The following is a 21,220-nucleotide window of genomic DNA, read 5'->3' on the forward strand; positions in this document are numbered from 1 at the left end:
TGGAAACTAAGACTCAGAGTTAAAGCATATGCCCAAGGTCAGAAGATCGTAACTGGTGGTGGGGGGGGGAGGATTTCAGTATGCGTCTGCTTTATTCCCAGGCTGTGCTCTCAATGGCTGGCTGTGCTTCTCAGGAGTGCCCATTCCAGCACCAGCCTCATACCTGGCCCTCAACAGTGGTCAGGGCTAGCAACCACTTTTCCTCTAAAGTCTGGAGCTTTCTGAGGGTGCTATAGGGCTCTTACAGTTTGCGAAGAGGAATTTCAGGGCACTGACCAGGGCTTAGACTCTCATCCACCAAAGTCATTGTCTTTTTCTTCTTTTTAAAGACATAATTCTCACACTGTAAAACTCACCTTTTAAACATGGGCATTCAGTGGTTTTTAAAATTTGTTATTTTTACTTAAAATTTTTTTTATTATTTATTTGGCTGCATCAGGTCTTAGCTGTGGCACGTGGGAGTGCCAATCATCCTTGAGGCATGCAGGATCTTGTTTTAGTTGGGGGATGCACGATCTTTTAGTTGCAACATGTGAACTCTTAGTCGAGATATGTAGGATCTAGTTCCCTTACCAGGGATTGAATCCAGGCCCCCTGCATTGGGAGAGTGGAGTCTTGGCCACCGCATCACCAGGGAAGTCCTCGTGGTTTTTAGTATGTTTACAAGCTAAACAGAAGGGGCTTCCCCAGTGGCTCAGTAGGTGAAGAATCTGCCTGCAATGCAGGAGACACAGGAGACATGGGTTTGATCCCTGGGTTGGGAAGATCCCTGGAGGAAGAAATGGCAACACACTCCAGTATTCTTGCTTGGAGAATCCCATGGCCAGAGAAGCCTGGCAGGCTACAGTCCATAGGGTCACAAAGAGTCAGACATGACTGAACACACAGCACACACAGACAGAATTTCTGGGGTTTACAGTCTAAACCTATGTGTGAGTCCTCTGCCTGTAAATGTCTGACCCTGGGTGAGCCAACTGCTTCTTTAATATCAAGAATTTTATCTACAAAACAGAAGGGATAATAGCACTTACCTCATTGGTTTTGTTGGAAAATCAACTGGGATAATGTATGTAGAGGGTTTATCACAGACCCTGGCACACAGTCTATGCCAGGAAGAAAGACTTCATTTTTGGACCATTTCTCAGTCCGCTGTGGATCCTAGTCTGGGATAGTCCAGGGACAGGGAGCTTGAAGATGCCCTCAGGGCAAAGGAGTAGATCTGCCTTTTCACTTCTCAACAGTCTATTCTATAAAATAATTTCTTTAGATCTAGAACCTACCAATAAATCAATAACTCTGATCCCATGTAGTCTCAGTCTCCAGACAAATGTCCTCTTGGATCTCCTGGTTAGACTGTGAAAGGGTCAAGTGTGCAGTGTGGCGAGCCCCAGTCAGCACCCTGAACAGAGACTTGCTGCTGTCCGTGGTGCTGACAGCTTTCAGGCCTGCTGCTCACCTTGGAGATGTGGCTACTCAGGGACTAGAGGGAATGTCTGAAAGCTTTATGTGTGTGTGAATGCATGGGAGTGTGTTTACATGTGTGTGTGTGTGTGTGTGTGTGCACGTGCACGCATGCGTGCATGTGTACATGCATGCTTGTGCATACACGTGTGGGGTGGGAGGGACGTGGATCAGATAGCAATTGACCTCCATAAGGTCAAAGAATGTTCAAACTGCCTTACAATTTTGCTCATTTTACTTGCTAGCAAGCTAATGTTCAAAATCCTCAGGTTAGACTTCAGCAGTACATGAACCAAGAACTTCCAGATGTAGAAGCTGGATTTAGAAAAGGCAGAGGAAGCAGATATCAAGTTGCCAACATCCACTGGACCACAGAGGGGGAAAAAAACAACAAGGGAATGCCAGAGAAACATCTACTTCTGATTCATTGACTCTGCTAAAGCCTTTCACTATGTGGATCACAACAAACTGGAAAATTCTTAAAGATATAGGAATGAGACCACCTTACCTGAATCCTAAGAAACCTCTTTAAAAGACAAAAAGCAACAGTGAGAACCAGACATGGAACAATGGACTGATTAAAAATTGAGAAAGAGTACATCAAGGTTGTGTATTGTCACCTTGCTTATTTAACTTATATGGCAGAGTACATCATGTGAAATGTCAGGCTGGATGAATCACAAGCTGGAATCAAGATTGCCAGGAGAAATATCAACAATCTCAGATATGCAGATGATATCACTCTAATGGCAGAAAGTAAAGAGGAACTAAAGAGCCTCTTAATGAAGGTGAAAGAGGGGAGTGAAAAAGCTGGCTTAAAACTCAACATTCAAAAAACTAAGATCATGGCATCCAGTGCCATCACTTCATGACAAATAGATGGGGAGAAAGAGAAAACAGTGACAGATTTCATTTTCTTGGGCTCCCAAATCACTACAGGTGGTGACTACAGCCATGAAATTAAAAGACACACGCTCCTTGGAAGAAAAGCTATGACAGACCTACACAGCATATTAAAAAGCAGAGACATCACTTTGCTGACAAAGGTCTGTGTAGTCAAAGCTATGATTTTTCCTATAGTCTTGCACATATGTGAGAGTTGGACCATAAAGAAGGCTGAGCACTGAAGAATTGATGCTTTCAAATTGTGGTGATGGAGAAGACTCTTGAGAGTCTCTTGGACAGCAAGGAGTTCAAACCAGTCAATCCTAAAGGAAATCAACCCTGAATATTCATTGGAAGGATTGATGCTGAAGCTCCAATACTTTAGCCACCAGATGAAGAGTCAACTCTGGAAATGAATTTGGGCAAACTCTGGGGGATAGTGAAGGACAGGGAAGCCTGATGTGCTGCAGTCCATGGGGTTGGAAAGAGTCAGACAGGACTGAGCAACTGAACAACAGCAAGGTGACTTAGGACTCCTCCTTCAATCCTGCAGGCACTGGAGACCCTGAGCCAGGGTGAATAGAGGTTGGCTGGAAGAAGAGTTAACATCTTAAGATGACTGTCCCAAACTTCTAGGAATTCCTCTCTATGCTAAGAGAACCTGAGAAAAGCCAATTCCCACTCTTTTCAGTGGTTGGGACCATACAGTGTCTTATTATAGCAGGTTGTAGGGGACACTGCTCTAGTCTTCCTCTAGTGTTAGTCATTCAGTAGTGTCTGACTCTGCAACCTCAGGGACTATAGCCCACCAGGCTCCTTTATCCATGGAATTCTCCTGGCAAGAATACTGGAGTGGGTAGCCATTCCCTTCTCTAGGCGATCTTCTTGACCCAGGGATCAAACCCAAGTCTCCTGCATTGCAGGCAGATTCTTTACCATCTGATCCACCAGGGAAGCCCAGTCTTCCTCTGAGTGGGGGGCCAAATGAGAGATGGAGCCCCATTAGCTCTTTGCAGTGTCTTCTAGGCCTTGTCTTGGAGCAAGTGAGGGTCGGCAGGGTGTGACATCAGGGCTTTCTTCACCTGCCCAGGAGAATTCTGATGTCTCCTGTCTCTGTGTCTAACTTCAGGGCTAAAGACTATAGCTTCTCTTCCTTCCCCTTCTGGAGAAACTTGGTTTGTGGGCCAGGCCCCCTGATTTAATTCAAGTCCCTGATGATGTGGGAGCAGGCCCCCAGACTAGCCCGCCTTCCTGTGGCTAGGACCGCCTCAGTGGGGGTTGCCAGCATTTCCCCAGGACCTGGGAATTGGGCTGGGTCACTCTGATCTGGTGTATGTCTGGGAGAGCACTCAATGCCCCAAACCAGCAACTCTGAGACCCTGCTTATCCCACCTGAGATCACTTTAGACATAGGCTGTAATCACCTTTGTTTCATTCCTAGCTATTCCTGTGCCCATCTGTCCCTGATTCCTGCTGGGAGCTTCTTGATTGCTGGAAAGCTGAGGCTACACAAAATAAACTCTTCTCTTTCCTCATCGCCATAGTTCTGTTATCCTCATCTCACATGGGGATGCTTGCCTTTGGGGACGGGGTTCATTTCCCCCACATTTCCTCTAATAGTTAAAAAATAATTTTTAGAAAACCCCAAAAAAAGACTTCATGATCCGTTAACAGGCTATAGGACAGACCCAATAGGATGCGTACATCTGTTTTGGTGACTGCGAGAGATGTTTGATATATGGTTATTTTTATGTATGCGAGATGTGACTCCATATGGGGCTAAATCTGTATGTTCTTTCTCTGTGATTGTGTGTGTGCATGGGCACATGTGCACGCATGTGTGTGCAAGAGAAAGAGAGCTGTCTCCTTGGGTGAGACTAGATCATGTCAAGAAATAAGTCTCAGCCTCTTTCTCTCTTCCTCCTCTCTCTCTCCCTCTCTCTGCTTTGTGAATGCACATTTATGTGTATCATCCGTTTTCCTAAAAGCTCGGAGTGCAATGTGCTGGGTGTGGCTGTGTGTCCTCTCCCAACATAAGCTATGTCCATGTACACGGGCGTGTGGGCCGTGCCCATCATTTAGGTTCCTGTCTCTCTGCCTCTCCGTCTCATGCAGCGAGCACACGCCAGTGTCTGTGGGGATGTGATCCTGACATCCTGCCAGAAACCAGTTCCCTTCACCGAACCAAGTTGCCTACTTTCCCCCCGGAATGGTAAAGTTGTTTCTTTGAAACGCTTCCAGCACCTGGCTTAATAGACCTTCCTGTGAGCATATTCCCAGTTCCGCACTGCTCCCCAGTGACTGGGGACCTTTTGTCAAGCACATATGAAATTAAGTGAAATAAAAATCATATTAAAAATTATTACCATCTAACAGCCATTAGTCTGCACACTGCTGTCAGCCTGTGATGGATTCCTCACTTACTTCAATGAATGTTCTAACGACAGTGATAAAATCACTCAGAAAAAATAGAATAAACTGTTAACCCTCTCCCCATCGACACTTGTTTTTCTTTGAGAAAAATACAATAAGAGCTCCTGGTAGAAGAGACTGAGCCATATGTGACTGTTTATTGTCTTAAAAAATATTTCTTTATTTGGCTGTGTCGAGTCTCTGTTGCGGCACGTGGGCTCGGCCGCTGTGGCCCATGGACTCTCTATTTGTAATGAGAAGGCGTAGAGCCCTCCTCACAGGTTGTGGGATCCTAGTTCCCTGACCAGGGATCCAACCTGAATCCCCTGCATTGCAAGGCATCTTCTTAACTGCTGGACCACTGGAGAAATCCCCATTTGTGACTCTTCAGATAGAAAAGCGAGCTGGGTGTGGGGCGCTAGGCTTTGACCTCCTAATTTTGAGAGAGAATTTTGCTTTAGGCTCTAGACATCAGCCCTACTTTCTGAGCTCCGAGTTGAGATTTGGATTCTGGTTGAATTGGTCTGAGTCAGGTCAGGTGGGGCTTAGTCCTTGTACTTTAAACTTTAAAGTAGGTTAACTTATTTAGAAAGATTTATTGTATATTTACATCTGATAGGAAGGCCCAAGTGGACCATTATATGTATCTGAGCTGAGGCAGTGACCAAGGGGATGGAGAGACCAGGCAAATTAGAAAGATGCCTTAAAGGTAGAAAAGATAGGATTAGCTAGCGGGTTTTATATGAAGTAGAGAGTGTGAGGTATCATGATGTTACTTGTGGAAGTGACTAGAAATTGTGTTCAGTTGCTCAGCTGTGTCTGACTCTTTGTGACCCCATTGATTGCAGCACGCCAGGCTTCCCTGTCCATCACCAACTCCCGGAGCTTGCTCAAACTCATGTCCATTGAGTCGGTGATGCCATCCAACCATCTCATCCTCTGTCATCCCCTTCTCCTCCTGCCTTCAATCTTTCTCAGCATCAGGGTCTTTTCCTATGAGTCAGTTCTTTGCATCAGGTGGCCAAAGTATTGGAGCTTCAGCATCAGACCTTCCAATGAATATTCAGGACTGATTTCCTTTAGGATTGACTGGTTTGATCTCCTAGCTGTCCAAGAGATTCACAAGAGTCTTCTCCAACACCACAGTTCAAAAGCATCAATTCTTTGGCACTCAGCCTTCTTTATGGTCCAACTCTCACATCCATACATGACTACTGGAAAATCCGTAGCTTTGACTATATACACCTTTGTCAGCAAAGTGATGTTTCTACTTTTTAATATGTTGTCTAGCGGGGAACTAGAGGTTGGAGGACATGATTCACTGAGGTACGGAACAGACAGTCCTTCTTTAGTGGGAGAGAAGAGCTCAGTGATGAGTTCACTGTGTGGGAGCCTCTGGGTAACCAAAGTGGCTGCAGAGAAGCTGCTGGACTCCTGGATCTGTGGCCTCTGAGGGGGTTTGGGCTGGAGAGACAGATCCAGGTGTCTTTGGCCCTCAGGCCAGAGGAGAAGCCAGGGAGGGGATGAGACCGTCCAGAGAGTGTGTGGAGAAGAGAGTCCCAGAGACAGTACCTTGAGGACAACTGTCCATCGAGAGGGTCCCAGCAGGAGACAGAGAAGGAGTGGCTGGGGGGCAGAGGAAGGTGTGATGTCACGGCGCTCAGGAAGGGAGAGGGTTTCACAAAGAGGGAAGTGGTGAGTGAAGTGAAATGATCCAGAAAACCAGTTAGGCGCTGATAAATGTTGATGGCAACATGGAGGTACTGGGGACAATTCTGAGGGAGGAGGGAGAAGGGAGAAGGAAGTGAGATGGGGAGGTAAGTACCCTTGCAGGCAGAGCCCTCTTCCCGAAGAAAAGATCCCTGAGGAAGCCATTACCTCTGGCTCCATTTACCGAAACACAGAGGGGTGAGCCTGCAGACCTCCTAGAGCCTCTCCACTGGGATCAGAGATGGAGGCTGGCTTTGTTCTGGTCCGCGGGGCCCTGCCTTTGCCTGAGGGAATAGAGTGTGGAGCCTTCCTGGAGTCACTCGGTGACCCTCAGAGGTGGAGGAACATGAGGGAGAACCTCAGTCCTTGGGACCCTAGTGGGTTCACAGGTTCTGCTGTTTCCTCTGGGGGGGCTCATGGCTCCTTGGGTGAAGGTGGGGGGCCTTGAGGAAGGTGGCAGCGCCTGAGAGATGGTTCTGTGTGTTGGGGGAGGGTCTCTCTCCTGGTGGATGACCTGTCCCCGCCTCCCTCGTCCGTGAGGCTCGGCCCCCTTCTCTGGGCTGAGAGATCTGAGTCCCTCCCCATCCCCTGGAGCCTCCTTTGTGAGAGAGGCAGGCAGGGCACACCTGTTCACAGTGAACATGAGACTCTCGGGTGGTGGGAAGACAGGTGGCGCAGCTGGGGTCACACTGCCAGCCAGTGCAGGGCAGAGACCAGGGCTACTTGGAGAGGACAGATGGTTTTCCCCAGCTAGGCTGGAAGCGGTAGGCTGCTGGACATCCATCTCCCTCCCTTCAGCAGGGGACTGCTCCCCATGCCATTTTGGGGAAAGCGTGGACCTACATTCGCTAGAAAAGTCAGCCAGGGAGGATGGGTGATATGTCAGGGCCTTGCTTCTGCTGGAAACGTGACATGTAGACACACACACGTGGCCACACCGATGGGACTCAGATTCTTTCGTCCACTTTTCCCTTTTTGGCTTTCTAGGGCTGAGATGATGTCTCCCCTTTCCGACTCAAATAACCAAACCCACTCTATCTGGCTTAAGCTCAAAGGGGATTTATTTTCAAGGACAGGAAACACAGCCTAGGGACAGAGTCAGAGAAGCCTGGGGGTCTCAGGCAGCCTCGCCCTCCATCTCGCTCTGTGTCTGGAGCCAAGTGGCCTCTTGGTCGAGCATCTCTGTGCGCATCTGTCTCATTCTCCTGTCTGTACTTGGCTCTCCCTGCTTCTCCAGGCCTGTGGACAAGTGGGGCTGTGTCCTGAACTCTGTGCTTTCATGTCACCTGGCTGAGCCTTGTGTCCTGAGCACACATCCCACATTCCTGAGACTGAGAACCTGACTGGCCCAGGCTGGATCAGGTGTTCATCTCTGGTCCAGTCAGCTGTGGAAGGAGTAACATGTTAATAGTAATACTAATGACAAGGAAGATAATGATGATGATGAGGTAAGCACTATAATTATCAGCCTCGCTTACAGCTGAGACACAGAGGGTTGAAGAGGCACACTCAAGGTCACGTATCTAGTGTGTGGCTGAGTTGGACTTGGAACCCAGGAGTCTGATCCCTAACATCTGTGAGCCTGGCTGCTGTGCTGTACTGCCTCTTGAGCATGGCAGCCAGGCCCACCCTGGAAGGGCAACTTTTATTTTTATTTCTTTACATATTTACTTATTTGGCCGAGCCTGGTCTTAGTTGTGGCATGTGGGATCTTTAGTTGCAGCACGTGAGATCTAGTTCCCTGACCAGAGATTGGACACCCTGCTTTGGGAGTGCGGAATCTTAGCCACTGGACCACCAGGGAAGTCCCTTGAAAGGACAAGTTTTAGAATAAGAGGATTTGGGACAGATAAGTCTAGAGTTGTCTGCTACACTCAAGTTCAGAGACAGCAAAGATCAAAGAGACATGAGAGGGTGTCTGAAGCAGGATGTCCCCTGGTATTGATTGGCATTACAGAAAATTGGGCAGGCTCCAGCCTGAGACTCCGGAAAGAGACAAGCCTGGCAAACGGGGGGTGTCAGGCTTGGACCTGGAGGCTACAGGCAGAAACTTACGGGTACACCCTGGAGTGGAGTAGGGTGTGAGATTCGTGGAGCTTCCTTGACCTCCCAGCAGCACTCCAGGCTTGGGAGACCCTGGGTCTTCCTCTCGGTCAGGCACTCACTGGCTTAGGCCTGTGTGGGGTGGGGCCCCCAGGGCAGCTGACACCGCAGGCAGCTCTACCCCCGGTCCACCCCATGGTCTCCTGAGCACAGCCCCAAGGTTGACCCCTTGTTCCAATTTACTGAGCTATCTCAGTCCACGCATGTGGATGCATGTCTTCTTTGGGTGTCCTTGGGGTGTCCTTGGGGTGCCCTTCTCAACCCTGAGGAGTCAGGACAACATGATGGGCTTGGAGTCAAAAAGACCTAGACTTGAATTCTGGTTCTATCATCACTAGCCAGGGGAATGAACTTAAATCAATTTCTCCTGGGCCCTGTTTGCTCAGATACGAAGTGGGGAGGATGAGACATATCCATGGGAGAAGGGACTCAGATAATGTATGAGTGCCTGCCATAGAGTAAACGCTCAATATATGTGTAGAGGAAATCAACCCTGAATATTCATTGGAAGGACTGATTCTGAAACTCCAGTACTTTGGCCACCTGATGCAAAGAGCCAACTCATTGGAAAAGATCCTGATGCTGGGAAAGACTGAGGGCAGGAGGACAAGGGGACAACAGAGGATGACACGGTTGAATGGCATCATTGACGCAATGGACATTGCCAGTGAGTTTGAGCAAACACTGGGAGATAGTAAAGGACAGGGAAGCCTGGCATGCTCCAGTTCACGGAGTTGCAAAGAATTGGACACAACTTAGCCACTAAACAACAACAACAATGTTATTGGAATCAATCCTTTTGTCCAAAGCTTAAGTTGTGCCCCTTTCATTCCCAGTAACATGCCTCTTGTTGACTTCTCTGCTCTATGTGGCTGGCATTGGCTCAAGTCTTTCATGAGATGCTGAGCAAAGAGGCTTTGTGGGAAAGAAGCTGGTGTCCCTTCTAGATGGTGTGGTCTCTGGAGAGACAGGCTCACAGCACACTCTCCAGAGACTGTCACGGTCCTCAGACAAGCTGGCCCCAGCCCATTCCCAATGCACACTGAGGATGTGTCCTGAGCAGCCCTGCACCCGGACAGCCTCCAGACAGCTGCATTATCCTCCCATTTCAGACCCAGCAACACCCCACCATCCTCTCTGATGGGAGGGGCTCGCACACCTGGCTCCAGGCAAAGCACAGGGCCTTTCTCCACATCGGCTTCTGGCCCCTGAGCTCACAGTTGCCTGTTATAGTTTTCTGGAGCTGCTGTATCGAGTACCACAAAGTTGGTGGCTTAAAATGACAGAGTTTGTTCTCTTGATTCTGGAGGCTGGAAGTCTGAAATCAAGGGTGTCACGAGGGCCAGGCTCCCCTGAAGTCCCTCGAGAAGAACGCTTCCTGGCCTCTCTTGCTCCTGGAGGTTGTTGGCAATCCTTGACACCCTCTGACTCACAGCTGCATCACTCGTCTCCGCCTCTGTCATCATGTGGCCTCTGTCTCTCCTCTTCTTATAAAGATGCTAGTGAAATTGGGTTAAGGGTCCTCCCTAATCCAGTATGGCCCCATCTTAACTTGATTATATCCGCAAAGGCTCTAGTTTCCTATAAGGTCAGGTTCACAAGTACCACTGGTGTTAAGTGGTATTAACACTTCATCATATTTTGAGGGACACGATTTGACCCATAGCACCTTCTAAGAGGGTCCCTGAGACCCTGACAGTGTCATACTGAGGACAGGGGCTCTGGTCAGAGGGAGACAAGGACAAAGGGGTAGCTTTGCACCTTGGGAAGCAGGAGTTGGGTTAGGAAGGTGAGGGAGTGACCATTACCCCCCAAACCATTTCAGCTCTGGGGTCTGGTCCCATTGCAGGAGGAATGATTAGAACTGTCAGCCCCAAAGCTAGAGTAAAGCTGCCCCTTCTGTCTTAGAAAAGTCATTATACAGAGGTGGTGACCTCACCTAAGACCTTGGCCTGAGTATTCCTGGTGGGGTTTCTTGGGATGACTTTGGGGTACAATAATGAGACTACTCCTGGGACTGAGGTCCCCTGGCAGCTCCCCACTCATTCATTCATCAAACATTCCAATACCAGGAGCTGCCACTAGCACAGGAGATAGCCTTATGGAGTGAGACTCAACCGCTCCAGTGACTACTGCTAACTAGTGATAACTCATGTGTGTGTATGTGTGGGGTGTGTGTGTGTCTGGTGTGTATGTCTGTGTGTGTCTAACAGAATACCTAATAGGGAGGCCTGATTTTGATTATGGGTTCAAGGAACTTAAGCAGAGACCTAAGGGATTAAGAAAGAAGCAGGCAGGTAGGGAAGGGAAGGTTGGACAAAATGCTCTAGGGTGTGTGTGCTTATTCATGTCCAACTCTTTGTGACCCCATGGACTGTAGCCCACCAGGCTCCTCTGTCAATGGGATTCACCAGGCAAGAATATGGGAGTGGGATGCCATGCCTTCCTCCAGGGGATCTTCCCAACCCAGGGATGGAACCCAGATCTCCCAAACTGCAGGCGGATTCTTTACTGTCTTAGACACCAGGGTGAGGTGAGGAAAGGTCATTTGAGATGGGGCTGCATCCATTATGGGATTTCTAGGTAGGTGACAAAGGCCTGAAGAAGTTGTCACGTGATAGGTGAGCCTGAGAGTGTGACCAGAGACCCAGCAACAGAGTTACTCCAGAGACTGGGACTCTGTCCTGCTTTGAGCCAAGTCACTGTCCGAGGAGGGCGGAAACCCTGAGTGGGGACTAGTGCTTAGTCCCTCAACCCTGTTCCCTTCCTTTCACGTTGACAAGTCTGGAGATCTGTCTACTCAGGACCTGTCTACGCAGCTCCTGGCTGCCCTGAAATCAGAGAGGCTGCTATGGCTGGCAGAAAGCTGGAAGGCTGGGTGGGCCGAGGCAGAAGGGGACCTGGGGTAACCAGGAGGCTGATTCACTGAGGAAGGGAGGGCTTCGAGATGCCCCTCCCACCAAGACCTCCCGGGTAAAGTAGCTTGGATCCCTTGAGCCCACAGGTCTACTGCCCTGACCAGGGTCCGCACAGAGTCTGCGTGGAGCTGAATCTGTAAAACCTCTAAAGTTGAAAGGGACAGCAAGAGCAGGGGTTACACAGTGGGCTTGAGATGTGGGACTGTGACCCTCCCTGGAGGGCTGTGTGATCACTGGGTTCCATGTGACCTGGTTATCCCAACTCCATGAAGGGGCTGAGGACTTGGGCCAGAGACTAGAATTGAGGTGGTGAGAAATCACAGAGCCCCCTGGGAGGGGTAGGGGAGTTGGAGGGGTGTGTGTGGGGCAAGAAGATTCAGTGGGGGCTGAACCATCACACAGGGCTGTGGGAGGCCCTGTATTCTGCTGGCTCAGAGGGCTTGGGGGATGTCCACACACCGAGAGAGGGGCATGGCTCTGTACCACTCACCCTGGAACCTGGGGGTCAGAAAGTTTCCCATTCTTCTTGACCATAGGCAGTACAATGGAGTCAGGTTTGGATTGCACCTGGGCTTTGCTGCCTAGATGCTGTGTGACCTGGGGCACAGGCTTATTTAACTTATATGCAGAGTACATCCTGAGAAATGCTGGGCTGGATGAAGCACAACCTGGAATCAAGATTGCTGGGAGAAATATCAATAACCTCAGATATGCAGATGACACCACCCTTATGGCAAAAAGCAAAGAAGAACTAAAGAACCTCTTGATGAAAGTGAAAGAGGAGAGTGAAAAAGTTGGCTTAAAACTCAACATTCAGAAAACTAAGATCATGGCATCTGGTACCATCACTTCATGGCAAATAGAAGGGGAAACAGTGGAAACAGTGACAGATTTTATTTTGGGGGCTCCAAAATCACTGCAGATGGTGACTGCATAGCCATGAAATTAAAAGATGCTTGCTCCTTGGAAGAAAAGTTATGGCCAGCCTAGACAGCATATTAAAAAGCAGAGACATTACTTTGCCAACAAAGCTCTGTCTAGTCAAAGCTATGGTTTTTCCAGGAGTCATGTATGGATGTGAGAGTTGGACTATAAAGAAAGCTGAGGGCCAAAGAATTGATGCTTTTGAACTGTGGCAATGGAGAAGACTCTTGAGAGTCCCTTGGAATGCAAGGAGATCCAACCAGTCCATCCTAAAGGAAATCAGTCCTGACTATTCACTGTGGAAGGACTGATGCCAAAGCTGAAGCTCCAACACTTTGGCCACCTGATGCAAAGAACTGACTCATTTGAAAAGGCCCTGATGCTGGGGAAGATTGACGGCGGGAGGAGAAGGGGACGACAGAGGAGGAGATGGTTGGATGGCATCACTGACTCAATGGAGGAGAGATTGAGTAAACTCCAGGAGTTGGTGATGAACAGGGAGGCCTGGCGTGCTGCATTCCATGGGGTTTCAAAGAGTTGGACAGGACTGAGTGACTGAAATGGACTGAAGTAACGTGTCAAGGGTTGTGTCTGAAGCCCTAGAGCCTGCACCAGTGGCCTTGAGGGAAAGGAGGAGGTTGGTGTGAAGAGGTTGAGGGTGAGAAGCAAAAATCTTATCTGTCACCTCCCGATCCCAGGGACTCACATCTGAGCCACGGAGAGACGGTGTCCAGGCAGGAGCTGAAGGAACATTTTCACTGGGGACGCTGGTGACTCAAGCCATTGTCTGAGCTTCTGTAGGCTCGGAGAGGCACTTCTCCCCCAAGTCTGCATGAACCCTGCCTGGCATTTGCTCATTAAGGCCTCTGGGGAAACAGTCTTGTTGACATCAGGGCAGCCCCTTGGTAGAGACACAAATTGGATCAGGGTAGTGCAGGAGAGTGCTGTGGGTGACCTCACACATAAAGCCCCCACCCTGAGGGACCCCAGAGCTGCCAGTGTGCTTGTGCAGGGGTGGGAGGGGGCGTGCAGGGAAATGCAGGCAGATCTAAGGAGTCCCTGAGATGGTGCCCCCCTTGGCCTCTTCAGATTGAACTCAGGATAGCTGGCCACTCCAGGGTCCCACAGAGTCAGTCCCAAGCCAGGCCTTGTTCTCATTGGCTCCAAGCTCAGGGGGTGGAACTTGGGGTGGAGGTGACATCCTGTGGATGCCCAGGCCATGCTGAGTTCATAGATAACTTCACGACTTCTGGCATATCCAGGTCCTCCCTATAGGATTATTTTCTTAGTACATACTACAAGTTGACCTTTTTTCTTTACTCTCTTTTCTTTACCTTTTTTCTTTCTTCTCTTAAATTATTTTAAGAGAAAAATTCACCTCTCTATGGGAGACACTCTGATCATAAAGGATACCACGCCTGGCCCTGGACACGCGACAAGCTGTGTGATGGGGGGCCAGTCCTAACCACACTATGCCTCAGCTTCCTTGTCTCTTCATCAGGGCTGATTACCTTGGTGCCCCATAGTGTTTTCTGAGGTACAATGAGTTAACATATGCAAAGCTCAGAACAATACCAAACCCACTGTAAGTGCTGTCTATATCTAAGCTACATTATTATCATTGCTGTTAAGTGGAAAGCCAGCATTACTTGCTATGAATGGAGGCAGCTGTAAAAATAAATATAATAAAAATGCAACAGAATTATTAAATTCCAGCCAGTTCCTGCAACCTGCAGAGGGCTCGTAGCCTGGACCCTGCAGTCTCTGTTCATAAAATGGTGATTTGTGGTGCTGGAGAGGCGGTCCACAAGCCAGGACCAGACTGACTGACTTCTGGACAGTTAAAAGGGAAACCACTTCCCTGCCAAAAATGCAGGGAGTCTTACTGCCTACCAGTGGCCCACGTGCTGCCCTGGGAGGCATCATGGCGGCAGCCAGGGCTGGGCAAACAGGACAGACACTTCAAACTGGGCTCAGTTCCAGGGTTTAGCTGTTTGCCAGCTATGTGGCCTGGGCAGGTTTCTCCACCTCCCTGAGCCTTAAGCAGCTTGCCTGAAAGGAAGGCAAACCAAGCGCCCATCCTAGGGATGCTGGAGCAGCCATGAGATGAAGAGCCGCAGGGCTTCCCATGGACCCGGCCAAACTCCCAGGCTCTGTGTCACCTTCAGTGGGTCAGAGAGGACTCAGGACCACTTCCAGGTGGGAGACAAGCTGGGAGGGCAGCATTTGAGGGTGTCATTTGCAGACACCCGTGGGTCAGGTTCCATCTCCACAGACAGCTCTGGGTTCACCTACGATTCTGCTGTTTTCAAAGCCTGAGAAAGCCGGTGGAGGGAGTCAGGATGCCGTGGTGGCCTCTGTTCTCCACCATCACCGAGGGGCCATGCGGGCACCCGTGCAGCTGCCTAATGAGCGGCTGAGGTGGCAGACGTGGCCTGGGGCACTGCCACGCTCACTGAACAGAGCAGTGAGACGTGACCAGGAGGATTGTGGGGCCTGCCCAGGCTGCCCAGCGTGCTCTTCTTGCCAATTTGCTGGCGACCCTGTGCCCAGCTCTTAACCCCAATGCCTCATACTCTCCATCACTAAAGTGAGGGGAGGCCCTGTCACCTTCCGACCTCAGGAGGCAGCTCAGGGTGCGAGGAGAGAACCTGGGTTCATGGGGCTGGCTCTCCTGGGGTTTGCCTTGTGACCTTGAGAGAGTCCTGTGTCACTCTGGGTCCCAGTTTACACACTGGTTCCCAGGGGTTGGTCTGGCTGATCCCCACAACCTCAGCCTTTGGGGGCCTGGGATTCTGTGGACTGCAGACAGAGAGCAGTGAGGCCAAAGCTGAGCAGAGGGGAATTTCTGCTTGGAAGGTGCCTTTAAGCTGCCTTCCTGCATGGTCTAGGGGGCCCTGGGCTGGGCAGAGTAGAGGAGACAAGTGTCCAGACAGCTGGATTTTGGTGTCGATCATGCCTAGAATGAATCCTGGTGCCACATTAAGCCTTGCGTGGCCCTGGGCACGTGTCTCCTCCAGCCTGAGCTTCAGTCTTCTCATCGGTAGCACAGGGGAGATGGCGGTGTTTGTGGCCGTGACATCACAGCGGGCAGAGGGGAAGAAAAGAGCTGGGCACAGAGTCTGGCTCCCAGAGGCTGAGGAAGTGATGGATGATCATAATAGTAGTATTGATTATGGTTGTGCTTTGTTGGTGGTCTTGTTGGTGTTGTGCAGATTCAGAACCAGGAGGGTGGCCGGATAACACAAAGGTGGGGAGGCGGGGGCAGGCCTGGGCTCTGGGAGCTGAAGGGTTAAGTCTCCATGGAAACAGGCATGCATTATTTACGTGGCCTAATGAATAAAACATTTATGTGGTAGGCTAATAAATTCCCTCACACAAAGCAAAGTAAGCTATGATTTAAATATCGGCCTCTGCTGGCTGGCTGAGTTATGGAGCCTGCTCAGGGGGACCCTCTTGGTTTTACAGCGCCATCCACTGCAGGGAGGGGAGCAGGGGAGGAGGGCAGAGGGGGAGACCCTCCCTAGGAATTGGCCTTCTGGGCCCTCTGGACCTCTGGCCTGAACCTGCTGCTGTCCCTTACTATGGTGCCCCAGGGAACTTTCCCAGGGCCACGGAGCGGGGATTGGGTGACAGGTGGGGCTGGTCCCTGCCCTGGGACTCAATCTTGTGGGGAGAGGTGACCAGGGGTGCGGACAGCTTGCTAGGGCATCCTGGAGGTGGTGGCTTTTCTGGGGTTTGAAGAGCTTGGAGATGTGGGTTGGGTGACAAGAGGGCACACACGGAGGCTTGGGGTCCTGCCTGGTCTTCCTGGGAACGGGGCCCATCTGCCCAGCATGGGGGAGCTGGCACAGCTTGGGGGCTGAGGTGCCAGGAGGCTGGGGGAACGTGAACAACACAGAGTGGGGCGGGGGGAGTCAGTGGTAAAGCCCACGTCTGGGGAGCTGGACCACCAGCCTGCCCCCACCCCCAACCCCCCACCCCCCACCCCCGGCCTCGGCCTCTGCTGATGTTTCATCTCTCTGGGGTCTTATCTCACTGCGCATCTCCTCCTCCATTCGCTGGCTGTTTCTGCCCATCTGTCTGTCTCTCTCTCTCAACACCACTCTTTCCCTTTTCCTTCCTCTGCATTTCTCTCTCTCTCTCTTTGACTCTCTATTTTTTTTCTTCTATTTCTGCCTCTCTCTGTCTCTTTTCTCTGTCTCTCTCTTTGTGTCTCTGTCTCTACCTCTGCCTCTGTGTTTTGTCTTGCTCAGGTTCTCTCTCCATCTCTGGCTTTTTACATCTCTGTCTCTTTCTGGGGAAATTGCACATGGCGGTGAGAGGGTCCTGTGTGCTTGGATCGGGATGTGTGAGGCCCCCATGTGGTTGTGAAGGAGGGGCCTCCCGGGCTCTGAGCATTTGCCTAAGGAACCCTGGGGAAGCGGGCTCGGGGTCCACCCCCACACCAACACACTGGAGCTTCCACTGGGCCCCCTTAGCCGGGAGGCCCTCTCACTTTTGTCTTCAGGCGAGTAGAAGCCACCAAGTGGAGACCTTCGCTGGGGAGCCTGAGAAAGAGGTGCTGACACTCTGAGCAAGCTTGTTGCATTGGATTAGGGCCTCCTGGCTGCTCCCTGGGAGATGGTCCTTGGCAGTGGCGCTGATAGAACCACACGCTTGGGGCAGCCCTCTCTTCTCCCGCCACTTCAGCGTCCTGCCACCCCCAGGGCAGGTCTCCAACCACTTGGGGCTGCTTCTTAGGGCTCCCGTCACCCCAGCTGCATGGGTGCTCAGGCCTCTTCCCCCCTGCTCTGGTCACCCTGCCACATAACCAATGACCTCAAAACAGAGGGGTGTAAAATACTAAAATAACCGTTTAACAATGTTCATGGTTCTGCAGATCGGGAGCTCAGGCAGACACCCATGGGTCAGGCAGGGCACGGAAGAAGTGACCCTCCTCTGGCCCCTGTGTCCGGGGCTGGAGATGCTGGAATGGTTCGGCTGGGACCGCACGTCGGAGGCCTCACATCATCTCTGCATGGCATCTACGGGGGCTGGAGGGCCAGGTGGTTGCCTTACTCACATGGTGGGCACCTGAGCTGGGACGGCCGGACAGGGAGCTGGGCCAGCATGGCTGTCTGTTGCTTTTTGGGCTTTCTTAGAAGATGGTCATCTCGGGGTACATAGTGCACCTTCCCGCATGGTGCTAGCTTCCCAGAGTGAGCATTTCGTTGGAACCTGCCTGTCCTCTGAAGTCTAGGCCTGGACCTGGCTGAACATCACCTCTGCCAGTTTCTGCTGGTCGCAGTTGTCACAGATCAACCCAGGTTCAAGGTGGGGGTGGGGGTGTTGGGTGCTGGCTCTTGCTGGGAGAGTGGCGTGCAGGTCTAGCCAGGGAAGGACTTGGTGACAGTATCTCGGAGACAAGGGACCACACCCTCCTCAGTGTCATAGTAGAAGGAAAGCCTGCCATCTTCACCCCAGGCTAGGTCAGGGCATGAGCTTCCAGGCCACAGGCTTTAGGGTTCAAATCCAAGTCCTGACTCTCACTAGGCTTTTTGGGGGATTGCAAAGCAATAAGGATGTGGCTTCCACTGATGGGGCACCCACCACATAGGAGGTGGCTTTCCATGCTCCCTGTCCCCACCAGAGACCCCAGGGCAGTGCCTGCCCCCTGAGGGCTCTGGCAGCTGCCACAGTGGAGGATGCCATGTGCTAGAGTGGGGACCTCACGCCAGAGGTCATGGGCAGAGGGGCAGCAGAGACCTGCGGAGGATACCTCCCTTGTTTAGAGGGAGCAAGAAGGTGGAAGCCTCGAGAGGACTAGCTCTTGCACTTGTGGGACACCCCGGGGGTTGAGGGGCTCACTATTGAGACAGGCAGGCCAAGAGGTCAGGACCACAGATGTTGGAACCAGGGTGCCCAGTTCTGGCGCCACCATTTCTTAGCTGTGTGGTCTTAGACAAATTATTTCTCAATTCTGCCCCTCGCTTCCTCTTCTGCAAAGTCGGGGTATTAAGAATACCTGCCTCATGGGGCTGCTGTGGGAATAAAATTAGTTGATACCTACGAAGTGCCCCTTGAGTGGCTGCAGCAAGCAGTGCACATGTGTTCTATTACTCTGGCGAGTGCGTGTGTGTGCATGTGTGTGCGCGCGTGCGTGTGTGTGCGCATGCGTGTGTACGCGTGTGCTGGGTGCGGGGCCCCCTGCAATGGCAGGTGAGTGCTTAGTGTCAGTCTAACATTTGTGCTGGCAGGGCCGCATTTGTCCTCATACCGGTGGTACCTCAACTGTTTGGGACATCTCTTAACTCACCAGTTCTGCCAGGGAGTTTCTTTTATCCCCATTTTTGGTTGTTGTTTAGTTGCTAAGTTGTGTCTGACTCTTTGAGACCCCATGGAATGTAGCCTGCTAGGCTCCTCTGTCCATGGGATTTCCCAGGCAAGAATACTGGAGAAGGTTATCATTTGCTCCTCCAGGGCATCTTCCTGACCCAGGGATCGAACCCACATCTCCTGCATTGGCAGGCGGATTCTTTACCATTGAGCCACCTGGGAAGCCCTATCCCCATTTTATAGATGAGGAAAGTGAGGCTCTGGGAGCTGAAATGACTTGCTGAAGAGAACCTACATATGTATCCAGTTGGTAGCATGATCACAGATAGAGGAGCAATCTCAAGTGACTTTAAAATACGGGATTTTGGCTGTATATTTTTTGTATTAAAATTGATTTCAGTAATCACATTGTTGGTAAAGTGTTAGTCCTGTCATTCTGAGGCCATTGTGTGCATATAGTAAGATAAAGCAAGTGAAGAATTATGTTAGTGTCTGAGGAGTAGAAATTTTTGCATGGGAGAAAGGAAAGCAGATGTAAGATATATGAAGTTAAAGACCTCGCAGTCCTGAATTTGAATTGGAAGTGATAAAAAAAATTCAGGATGTATTTTATCTAGAAATTAAAAGCAAAAAACCATATGTCCTTGCTTCCCTGGTGGCTCAGTGGTCAAGAATCCACCTGCCAATGCAGGAGACACGGTTCGATCCCTGATCTGGGAAGATCCCACATGCAGCGGAACAACCAAACCCGTGTACCACAACTATTGGACCTGTGCTTGGAGCCCAGGAGCCTCAGCTACTGCACCTGTGTGCCCTGCGCCCGTGCTCTGCAACGAGAGAAGCCACTGCAACGAGAAGCCTGTGCATTACAACGGAAAAGCAGCCCCGCTCACCACAACTAGAGAAGAGCCAGCACAGTGACAAAGACCCAGCACAGCCAAAAATACATAAATAAATAAAATTAGTTTAAAAATTCTCTTAAAAAAACTCCACATTGTCGATCTCTGCCCCCTGAAAAGCATTGAAAATGGTGAACAACTGAGTAGCTATGAACGTTCCTAGTACTCAGAGTATGGTTTCCAAATGCCAGTTTCCCCAAAAAGAAAGCAGGGCTTATTGGATAAATGACTGATCCCAGGACTAGGGTAAGAAGTGTACAAGATGAGACGGGACTAGTTTGTCTTTCCAGAAAGCAAAGGCATATCAAACGCTCCTAAGATTATTCAAAAGGACTTCGAAGCAAACCTGGAAAAGGCGCCCATGGCTATTAATCGGTCAGTTTGAACACAAGCAAGGATAGTAGCTGCAAGGGGCTGAAACACAAACAAATGCGTTTAAGTCCATCAGTTCATCATGACTTTTAAAAAACCAGCTCATATTAATAGGTCACTTTTGGAGGAAGTTAGCATTATTTTGAAAAGTGGTAAATAAAGGACAGAAGCAAGTATTCATCTTACCATTAATATAGTATTTCCTTAGGTAACCAGTTAATTGATGAAAGGAAATTCCTCTTTATAGAAGCTGCCCAGATAATAAGTGAAGAAGGAGTAATAAACTAGAATGTCATTATTTTGTAACCTCTAAGAAAATGATGGATCTAGGCAACGAGTTTCAATAGCTGCAAACACTTCCAAAAGGAAAGAAAAGATAATCAGGTGTGTGTGTGTGTATGTGTGTGTGTGTATATATATATATATATATATATATATATACACACGTATCTTGATGGGAGTAGCAACACCACTCATAAAGTAGTGCTGCCAAAAAATAAAGTCTAATCAAGCCTTCAGAACAACTACCAACTGATAGGAAATGTAGGGAACGTGGAACACGCTGCATGAGACTATGAAGATGTAATCAGCAAAATCCAGACTAATGGGGTATTCTATAAGACAAATGATCCGGTTTCTTCAATGAAGCATTAGAAAGAAATGAAAGAATAGAGCAGAAGCTACAAACTGAAAGCAACCAAAGAGATGTGTCCATCAGTTCAAATACACAGTCTTTGCGTGCATGCTCAGTTGCTAAGTCATGTCCAACTCTTTGTGGCCCCATGGACTGTAGCCCGCCAGGCTCCTCTGTCCATGGAATTTCCCAGGCAAGAATACTGGAGTGGGTTGCCATTTCCTTCTCCAGGGGATCTTCCTGACCCAGGGATCGAACCTGCATTTCCTGCATTGGCGGGGGGTTCTTTACCAGTGAGCCCCTGGGAAGCCCCTGGATATAGACTTTGTTGCTGTTGTTTAGTTGCTCAATCGTTTCCGGCTTCTCTGCCCATGGAATTTTCCAGACAAGAACACTGGAGTAGGTTGTCATTTCCTTCTCCAGGTAATCTTCCTGTCCCAGGGATTGAACCCACAGCTTCTGCACTGGCAGGTGGATTCTGTACTGTGGCGCCACTAGGGAAGCCCCCATATATTAGTTGGTAATTCAAGCAAACTGTATGAAAAATGTATCAGGCAATTTGATGAATATAAACTCTGATTAGA

Source organism: Oryx dammah, unplaced genomic scaffold (assembly GCF_014754425.2).
Source record: "Oryx dammah isolate SB20612 unplaced genomic scaffold, SCBI_Odam_1.1 HiC_scaffold_25, whole genome shotgun sequence".
Classification (NCBI taxonomy): domain Eukaryota; kingdom Metazoa; phylum Chordata; class Mammalia; order Artiodactyla; family Bovidae; genus Oryx; species Oryx dammah.